An 8,843-nucleotide genomic window follows, 5' to 3' on the forward strand; every position below is an offset into this window, starting at 1 on the left:
ACTCGTTCAAATGCCTTCGGGACATAGCCCGGTTATAGTAACTCGCACAAATGCCTTCGGGACTTAACCCGGATTTAGTAACTCGCACAAATGCCTTCGGGCTTAGCCCGGAATTAGTATCTCGCACAAATGCCTTCGGATCTTAGTCCGGATATGGTCACTTAGCACAAAGCCTTCGGGACTTAGCCCGGACATCATTCAAATAACCATGCACATTTAACAATAAATCATGGCACATTCGTATTTCGTTTTCGTTAGCAAAACTCAAACACAAGACACTTATCATTCTTGCAATTTCGGCTCAATAGCCACACACAAAGAGCATGATTTTGATTTGCTTAAAACATGATCTAATCAAATCATAATTTAAGCTCTATTACTCAAGAACTTACCTCGGATGTTGTCGAACGATTCTGATGGCTACTCGACCACTTTTTCCTTTCCCTTATCCAACTGGGGTCCTCTAAGCTCTTGAGCTAATTCAAACAAATTTAACTCATTAAAGTCTCATTTTGCTAGCTTATGGCCGAATATGACAAGGAGTTTGATAGGTCATATGGCCACCCTTTTAGCTCAAATACACAATGGTCATACGCATTTTTAATCACATCAAGCAATTTAATACAATTCATTCGAACATCAAAAGAGAAGCTCAAGGTACTTAGCCCATATATACATTAGACATTAGAGTCACATGTGTAAGAAATCACGAATCGAATTCAACATACTAGCTAATATTTCCCCTTAGCCGAATTTTCTAAGTCAAGCTAAAGCCATCAATAGGCTACCTATGGCCGAACATACACATAGCTTATGTACTTATTCATGTGGCCGAACATACATGTCTATGTTGGGGCCGATTGCAACACTTAATACATTCTACAAGTATGGTTACTTGTATTGACTAAACACCATTTTGTTTCAAGTTCAAAACTTGGCTAATACACACATATATACACTAGTAAAGCATCCTCTCCCTTTCCATCAATTTAACACATGCATTACTCATTAATATACAAAAATTATATTCGGCCTTAGCACACAACTTGCTAGCCGATTCTTCTCCATCTAGCAACCAATGCACATATGTGCTCACTCAAAAATGCTAAAAAGAAGATTCAAGAATCATCAATCCACCATCACATGCATCATTAACAAGCTTCATATTTAGCATGCAATGGCATTAACACAAAATCCACCTAGGCCGAATATCATCCCCATGACATAGCAAAGATTTGAACCATGGGCTAATTAGAACTCAAGCTAGCAACTAAAAACATGCATGAATCTCATGGCACAACCTCAAACATACCTTGATCTAGATACAAGTATGGTCAAACCTCCTCCTAATCCTCTTCCAAACCAAACATGAAGCAAGAACTCCTTCCTCCTTCCTTAGAATTTTCGGCCAAAAGAAGATGAAAAAGGATGAACAAAATTTTTCTTTTCTTTTCTTTAACTCACGGCAATGGGGGGGGGAAACAACCACACACTTTTTTTTTTGTTTCCATTTCTTTATTACCCATACTCCTTATTTTATTTTTTCTAACATACCTCACTAACATAACATGTTTGTGACATGTTTCCACTCATAGCATGGCCGGCCACTATGCCTTAATTTGGGTAAATTGACATGCAAACCCATCATTTTCACAATATGCATTAATAGGCCACTTTGCATTTGCCTAGCACATTTCAAAATTTTCTCACATAAGTCCTATTTGATAAAATTCACTTACAATTAACAAAATTCAAACACGAAATTTTCACACATGCACATGTACATATGATGAGCATCAATTATGACGGTTAATTATTTTTATGACTCGGTTTAGTGGTCCCGAAACCACTTCCCGACTAGGGTCAATTTTGGGCTGTCACACTAATAACTGAAAACTAAAAAACCTAGACTAACACTCAGCCACTTGAAAAAGAATCAAAGCAAAAAAAAAAAACTAAAGCCTCCTTCCTTCCCCCTTCAGCCGAACCAAAAAAACTCTTCCCTCATCCACCATTTAACCACCATTTTCACCATTAAAATCGGTGAATGATGAGAAGACCCTCTTTATCTCCATTAAAGTCGAGATTCAAAGCCTATTTTCACCTGAAAATCCTCGTCTAAAACTTCGATTTCGACGGAGGAGACAAGGACCCCGACGGTACACCCACGAAGGTAATCCTCTCTCCTTTCTTTTTAATTTTTTATGCCGAAAAATGTAGGCAAGAACAAAGGAAAAAAAAATCGAAATGCCAAAAATAGATAATAAAAAATCACCTTCTAATCTTTGATTGTATTTAGTATGCGTAAAATCTTTCTCTGAAAAAAATAGATTCCCCCCCTTTTACAGTGATTTTTCTCTGCTTTTTATAATCGATTTACAAAATAAATAAAAAATTTTAGAAAAAAACTCTAATTTCTGCTGTTATTTGCTGGCTTATTTCTGTTAATTGCTGCATTGTTATGGTTGTTATTCTGTTATTTTGTTGCAGATAGGCATGGCATGGCGAAGCCACTCGTGAGCTTGTCGACGTGGGGCGTGAAGCGTTAGGGTTGATGATGGTGTTTGCGGCGCTGGCTGTTGGCTAGGGTTGGCTGAAAGTTCGGTTGGTGTTGTTGGGCCTGGGGTCTTTTGGGTTTAGGTTTATTAGGTTGGGTTTATTGTTTAATAAATGTAAATGGACTGGACTTTTAAATTATTTTGGTTTTATTATTTTATTATTTATTTTTTGTTTTTGGTTTTGGTTTTGGTTTTGGTGTAAGCCTGGGCACAAATTAGGTCTTACACCCAGGATAAGGCATCTCCCCAATTAGACTTGATGGATGACATATTAGTCTTTTAATCGGTTTGCTCATTTTCGATTAGACTAAGACATGTTTAGGTTTGTCTACTAATTTAAGTTGTCTTTCTGTACTATGATCCTACCAGATAATACCACTTAGTATTAGTTAAACATTTAGACAACCAATAAACAACATCTGCTTCCATTTTGCTTCCCGTTCAAAAACCATGTGAGGACAATTATACAAAGTATATCAATTTTGTTTTATCAACCAATCTGTTTGAAAAAAAGTACAAGTTTACAAACGAATATACTGCATTCAAGGCACCAAATCCGACATGGTAGCCCTATAAGATCTTTCCAGTCCTTTATTGGCCTGATGGACTCACTTCTTATTATTTTCTGGTGGGTTCTATTAATCATGCTGCCTTAAACTTGCATTTCCTCCCATGAAGACACTTACCGGTTTGCTTATTCTTCCATCCACGTCTTTTTCGATTGCCTAATTAGGATTTTATCCTATTGCAACCTATTCTGCATCTCCTTAACCAATGTGAGATCTGTAACCTTTCTGGCGGACCCTTATTGGTGGACATCGCATTTACCATCTTGTTTAAGGAGTTGTTCCCTCTTTTCGCACATAATTGAATGAAGACACTTCCTAGGCTCTATTCATCATTGTCTTGGCGAATCCATTAGTTATCCCGTTAGCCTGTGACCCCGGATACACCAAATCCATTCTGTCTTATGGCTTTTCGTGCAAGTCACAACATAACTTCTTCTATATAACTTGGCATGTCTCATGGTTTACTGATCTATGGACTTCACATGCTGCCATAGTCTAGCTATGGTCTTACAAATGTAACCCTATGTTTACTATCCCGACGAACTACCCCGTGTTTACTGTCTCGATAGACTACCCCGTGTTTACTGTCCTGGCAGACACTACAAGAAAATAGACTTTTAGCGACGCTTTTTTTAGCCTTTAGCGGCGTTTTTAAGCCCACTAAAACTATTTGCGGCGTTTTTACTAGCGCTACAAAAAACGCCGCTATAGGAAACGTCGCAAAAATTTGCGACATTTATTCAAAAAAACGCCGCGAAAAGTCATGGCTTTTAGCGGCGTTTGTGGAAAAAACGCGGCTAAAAGTCATAACCTTTAGCAGCACTTTTCTTACAAACGCCGCTATAAAATAGACCTTTAGCGGCGCTTTTCCCACAAGCGCCGCTAAAGAATATAACCTTTAAAAAAAATATTTTAATTAAATAATATTTATTTCTATGATAAATATTATATAATGTTTAAAATTTAAAATTTGAACTTTGAACTTTAAACTATAAACTATACACTTTTAAGGATAAATAAAAAATATTAATAAAATTAAATTTCCTATTAAAATTTAAACTTCAAAACTAAATATAAAAAATTAATGAATTTAAATTAACGAAACAATAACATTAATCGAATTAAAAAAAAAAGACAATGAAGAAATTAAGGGTCAAACATTAGCTCCAATAATTGTTCAAAATATAAGACAGCTACATTCAAATAGAAACTAAATAACAACTAAAGCATCCAATAGAACATAATTTCACTCTTCATCACTAAATGTTTCCTCATAAACATGGCTTCATCCAAAACAAAACCTCATACCATTACAATTTGCCTTTTAAGCAGAAACTGCTGCAACCTTTCTTGGTGCTGCTTCAGTACCTATACATCACCCCCAATCAAAAATAAGAACATTTTGAAAGAAAAAAACACAAAATTTCTTACAAGAACAGAAATGCGCAATGGAACTAAAATCAAAAAGCAATGAGCCTAAGGACATTAGCATTTTCCTACCTTTCCTGAAACCTGTCTTGAACCTGCAAGGAACGTGGCAAAGATACCTCTATACACTGGTGATGGATATGTTAGCCTCATCTAATTGAAACCAATAGCTAGAAACACAAATAATCACACAAGTTAAAAAACCCAAAATAAGTACTTAAACACTTCAATTTGCAACATTTAAGCACTTCAATTTACTGCATTTAAACACTTCAATTTGTAGCATTCAAACACTTCAATTTGCAGCACTTTAACATCTCAATTAACAACATTTAAACACCTCAATTATAGCGATAAAACATCTCAATGTCCAGCAACTAAACACTTCAATTTGCAATACTTAAACACTTCAATTTGCAACATTTAAGCACTTCAATTTACAGCATTTAAACACTTCAATTTGCAGCATTCAAACACTTCAATTTGCAGCACTTTAACATCTCAATTAACAACATTTAAACACCTCAATTATAGCGATAAAACATCTCAATGTCCAGCAACTAAACACTTCAATTTGCAGTACTTAAACACTTCAATTTGCAACATTTAAGCACTTCAATTTACAGCATTCAAACACTTCAATTTGCAGCATTCAAACACTTCAATTTGCAGCACTTTAACACTTCAATTTACAGCATTTAAGCACTTCAATTTGCAGCACTTTTACATCTCAATTAACAACATTTATACACCTCAATTACAGCGATAAAACATCTCAATGTCCAGCAACTAAACACTTCAATTTACAGTACTTAAACACTTCAATTTGCAACATTTAAGCACATCAATTTACAGCATTTAAACACTTCAACTTACAGCATTCAAACACTTCAATTTGCAGCACTTTAACACTTCAATTTACAGCATTTAAACACTTCAATTTGCAGCACTTTAGCATCTCAATTAACAACATTTATACACCTCAATTACAGCGATAAAACATCTCAATGTCCAACAACTAAACACTTCAATTTGCAACATTTAAGCACTTCAATTTACAGCATTTAAACACTTCAATTTACAGCATTCAAACACTTCAATTTGCAGCACTTTAACACTTCAATTTACAACATTTAAGCACTTCAATTTGCAGCACTTTAACATCTCAATTAACAACATTTATACACCTCAATTACAGCGATAAAACATCTCAATATCCAGCCACTAAACACTTCAATTTGCAGTACTTAAACACTTCAATTTGCAACATTTAAGCATTTCAATTTACAGCATTTAAACACTTCAATTTACAGCATTCAAACACTTCAGTTTGCAGCAGTTTAACACCTCAATTAACAATATTTATTCAATTATATAATTAAAACAACAATATAATACATAAACTCATATATGACGTTCAAGCTTAAAAATCAAACTAAACTGTTCCATACCCCAAAAACAGCAAAAGAATCAACTTTCCACAACCCATAACCCTAGATATTCAAATATGGAAAAAAGTTCAATAAATAAGATTGATAAGACCATCAACTCTAACAAAAAAATAAGCTAAAACTCAATTAACCAAAACAACCCCGGAAATATATGAAGAATTCATTATAGAACTCAACTTTGACAACCCAATTCTAGAAAGAATATACACAATGAGTAAACGGAAAAAAAAGGAGAAAATATTGTACCTTGCACTCGTTGAGGTTGATTTCATTACTTCCAGCCATTTCTCTTTCTCTAAACACTCAAAAACAAAACCCAAAAGCTTAAAACAGATCCTTGTGAAGAACAAATCAAAAACTCACAATTCATTTCCCAAACCCAAATAAATAAAAAGTAAAAAAAAACCAACAAAGATGTTAATCTGATCTTATTCTCTTTTTTCCACTTCAAAAGATCCCTCCTTTTGTTTTTCTGCCGTTAGAGCTTATTATCAAGAGAAAAGATAAACAGCTTAAAAATCTCTTCAAAAGGAAACAAAGAGAGAGTAAACGATAAAAGATGAACCATCTGCACTGCAATTGAACAGAGAGAGAAGGGGGTTATATGTGTGTCGTGTGGAATGGGTGAAGGATAGGAAAGGTGGCGCAGATTAGAAGACAGGAAAGATAAATGCTAAAATATGCACAAGGTGAAATGTGAAAATGAGTGATACCAAGTAGTAAGCAAGAGCAAAATCACAAGGGCTTTCCCCTATTGAACCACTTTTATTCCTAACCATTTTGCACAGATTTCATCATCAGAGGAAGAAATAAAATCAATACCTTGCAGTGCATTTCTCAAATCACACACTGTATAAAAACTTCTCCTATAAATTTTACAGATAATATCTCCACCAATGGAAGCAGTTACAGCTTCAAAGGCAGGCCATTATCTAGAACTGAAGGTCTAAAATTGGGATCCTAAATAAACCTTAATCTCGTAATTGTCAAATTGTAAAACATCTGCTGAAAAGAATGATGCACCCCCTTAGTTGACTCCAGCATTTATGAAATTCAGAGTTGACCTTCCAAGTGCAAAATTGATGCAGCAAATGACCTTACAACAATTTTTTTTGTTATAATTAAAATATCCAAATATTCATTTTACGGTCGACAAAGATCCTTTCAGGTTCATAGCTACCCTTCATATTCTACCTTATACTCTACCTGGACAACCTGGTAATTACATCTAATGATCATTGTTAAACAAAAGTTTTAAGACTCAAAGAATCCTAGCAGGCACATAATATAAGCAAACAATTTAAATGAACTATATTATCCATCTAACATATATAAAGAAGGTTGTAAGAAGAACCTTTTTTCTATATGGCAAGAGAGTACGGAGGGTGTCCAGGTGAGCATTAATCCTTTCTCTCCTCCTCCTCTCAGCTTTGCTGTGACTCTTTAAAGCCGCTATAACTTTCTCTTCCGCCACGCTTTTCTTCCCAACCTTCACCGGCGACTTCACCACCAGCTCACTTTTCTCATTATCCAAAACCAAGGACTGTGAAATCCCATTGCATGGACCCAAATCACGGGAAAAGGGATCAAGGAAACCAGAATAACAATTCCCAGATAAAAAAATGTTATCGTTGAAATAGTAAGCAGCCATATAAAAACACACACAAAAATAAAAAGAAAGCTAAACGAAGTTGTATGAGAGTATTCAAAAACAACAGAGGGAGCAAAAACAAAACAAAACAAGAACAATATGGGATTTTTGGGATTTCAGTGAATATTCAAGAGGGAGCAAACAACAGAGGGAAGAACAAGAGTATTTGTTTTCTCAAATTGAAAAATTCAAAAAAACAAGAATCGATTTATCTCTGAGCACAAGGAGAACTGAACAAATGAAGTTACTTTATAGCTTTTTCAAGCATACCAATAGCACACGCTCGAGTCTGAACCCTTAGAACACTGTCAACTGTGGTAAAATTAACGATCAGGGAAAGTGTTTTTAAAGACTAAAGAGGTCTATTCCCGATGGCATATAAATTGAAAAGAAAACCCATTTGAAGAGATAGTTATTAATATAAAAATTACAAGTAAAAACAGTGATAGTAAACAAAGAAAGAGAGGGCTACCGACAGCAGATGTCGACAGAGATACAGCAGTGGGCTACCGACGGAGATGCAGAGGGCTGCCGATTTGAGGAAATTGGGGGAAAAATAAAGGGAATCGGGGTAGGGGAGAAATGGTTTGGGAAAAATAAAATAGGGAAAAAAAGAGAAGAAATTTCAAGTGAAATTTTAGGATTTCTTTAGGGATGGGGGAGGGAACCGATTTTGAGAAAAGAAAGGAGGGAAAAAAAAGAAAGATTTCTCGTCAAATTTTGGGATTTCGGGGGAAGGGGGGAACGAAAAAGTCTAATGCATTTTGGGTAACAAGACGGTACCGTTTTGTGTAAAAAATTTTGTGGCGTTTTTTTATAAAAAAAACGCCATTATTGTTTACTTTTTACGGCATTTTTAATAAAAACGCCACAAGAAGTCATTTTCTCACCTTTTTGCTCTGTTAAAAATTCTTTATTTTATTTTAATATATACAAACTTTATCATTATCTCTTAAATAATTTAAACTATATTTAATTATATGTATATACCTAAATTTTGATAGAGATATATCTTAATATTATATATGAATTTCAGTTTAATGTGTAATTATAGACGTGAAATTCTAATTGTGGTTTAAATGTATAGTTGAAACTTTAATTTTGATTTAATCATACACGTTTTAAAAAATAAATACATCAATATATTTTTATATTGAATAAATATAAACATTTATATATGCAATAT

At 34.4% G+C, this 8,843-nt stretch overlaps 1 long non-coding RNA gene across 2 annotated transcripts; it reads right to left on the reverse strand.

The window, feature by feature from the left end:
• Positions 1–4,273: 4,273 nt before the first annotated feature.
• Positions 4,274–8,471, reverse strand: LOC121228159 (uncharacterized). 2 transcript variants are annotated; one of them, XR_005925662.1, is made up of 5 exons: positions 8,130–8,471; positions 7,361–7,549; positions 6,253–6,301; positions 4,628–4,725; positions 4,274–4,495 (listed from the first exon to the last, which is right to left on the reverse strand). It is a non-coding gene; the product is annotated as an uncharacterized lncRNA (long non-coding RNA). The 2 variants fall into 2 exon arrangements; XR_005925661.1 differs by having other exon boundaries at positions 8,134–8,387.
• Between the last annotated feature and the right edge of the window lie 372 nt (positions 8,472–8,843).

Source organism: Gossypium hirsutum, chromosome A04 (assembly GCF_007990345.1).
Source record: "Gossypium hirsutum isolate 1008001.06 chromosome A04, Gossypium_hirsutum_v2.1, whole genome shotgun sequence".
Classification (NCBI taxonomy): Eukaryota; Viridiplantae; Streptophyta; class Magnoliopsida; order Malvales; family Malvaceae; genus Gossypium; species Gossypium hirsutum.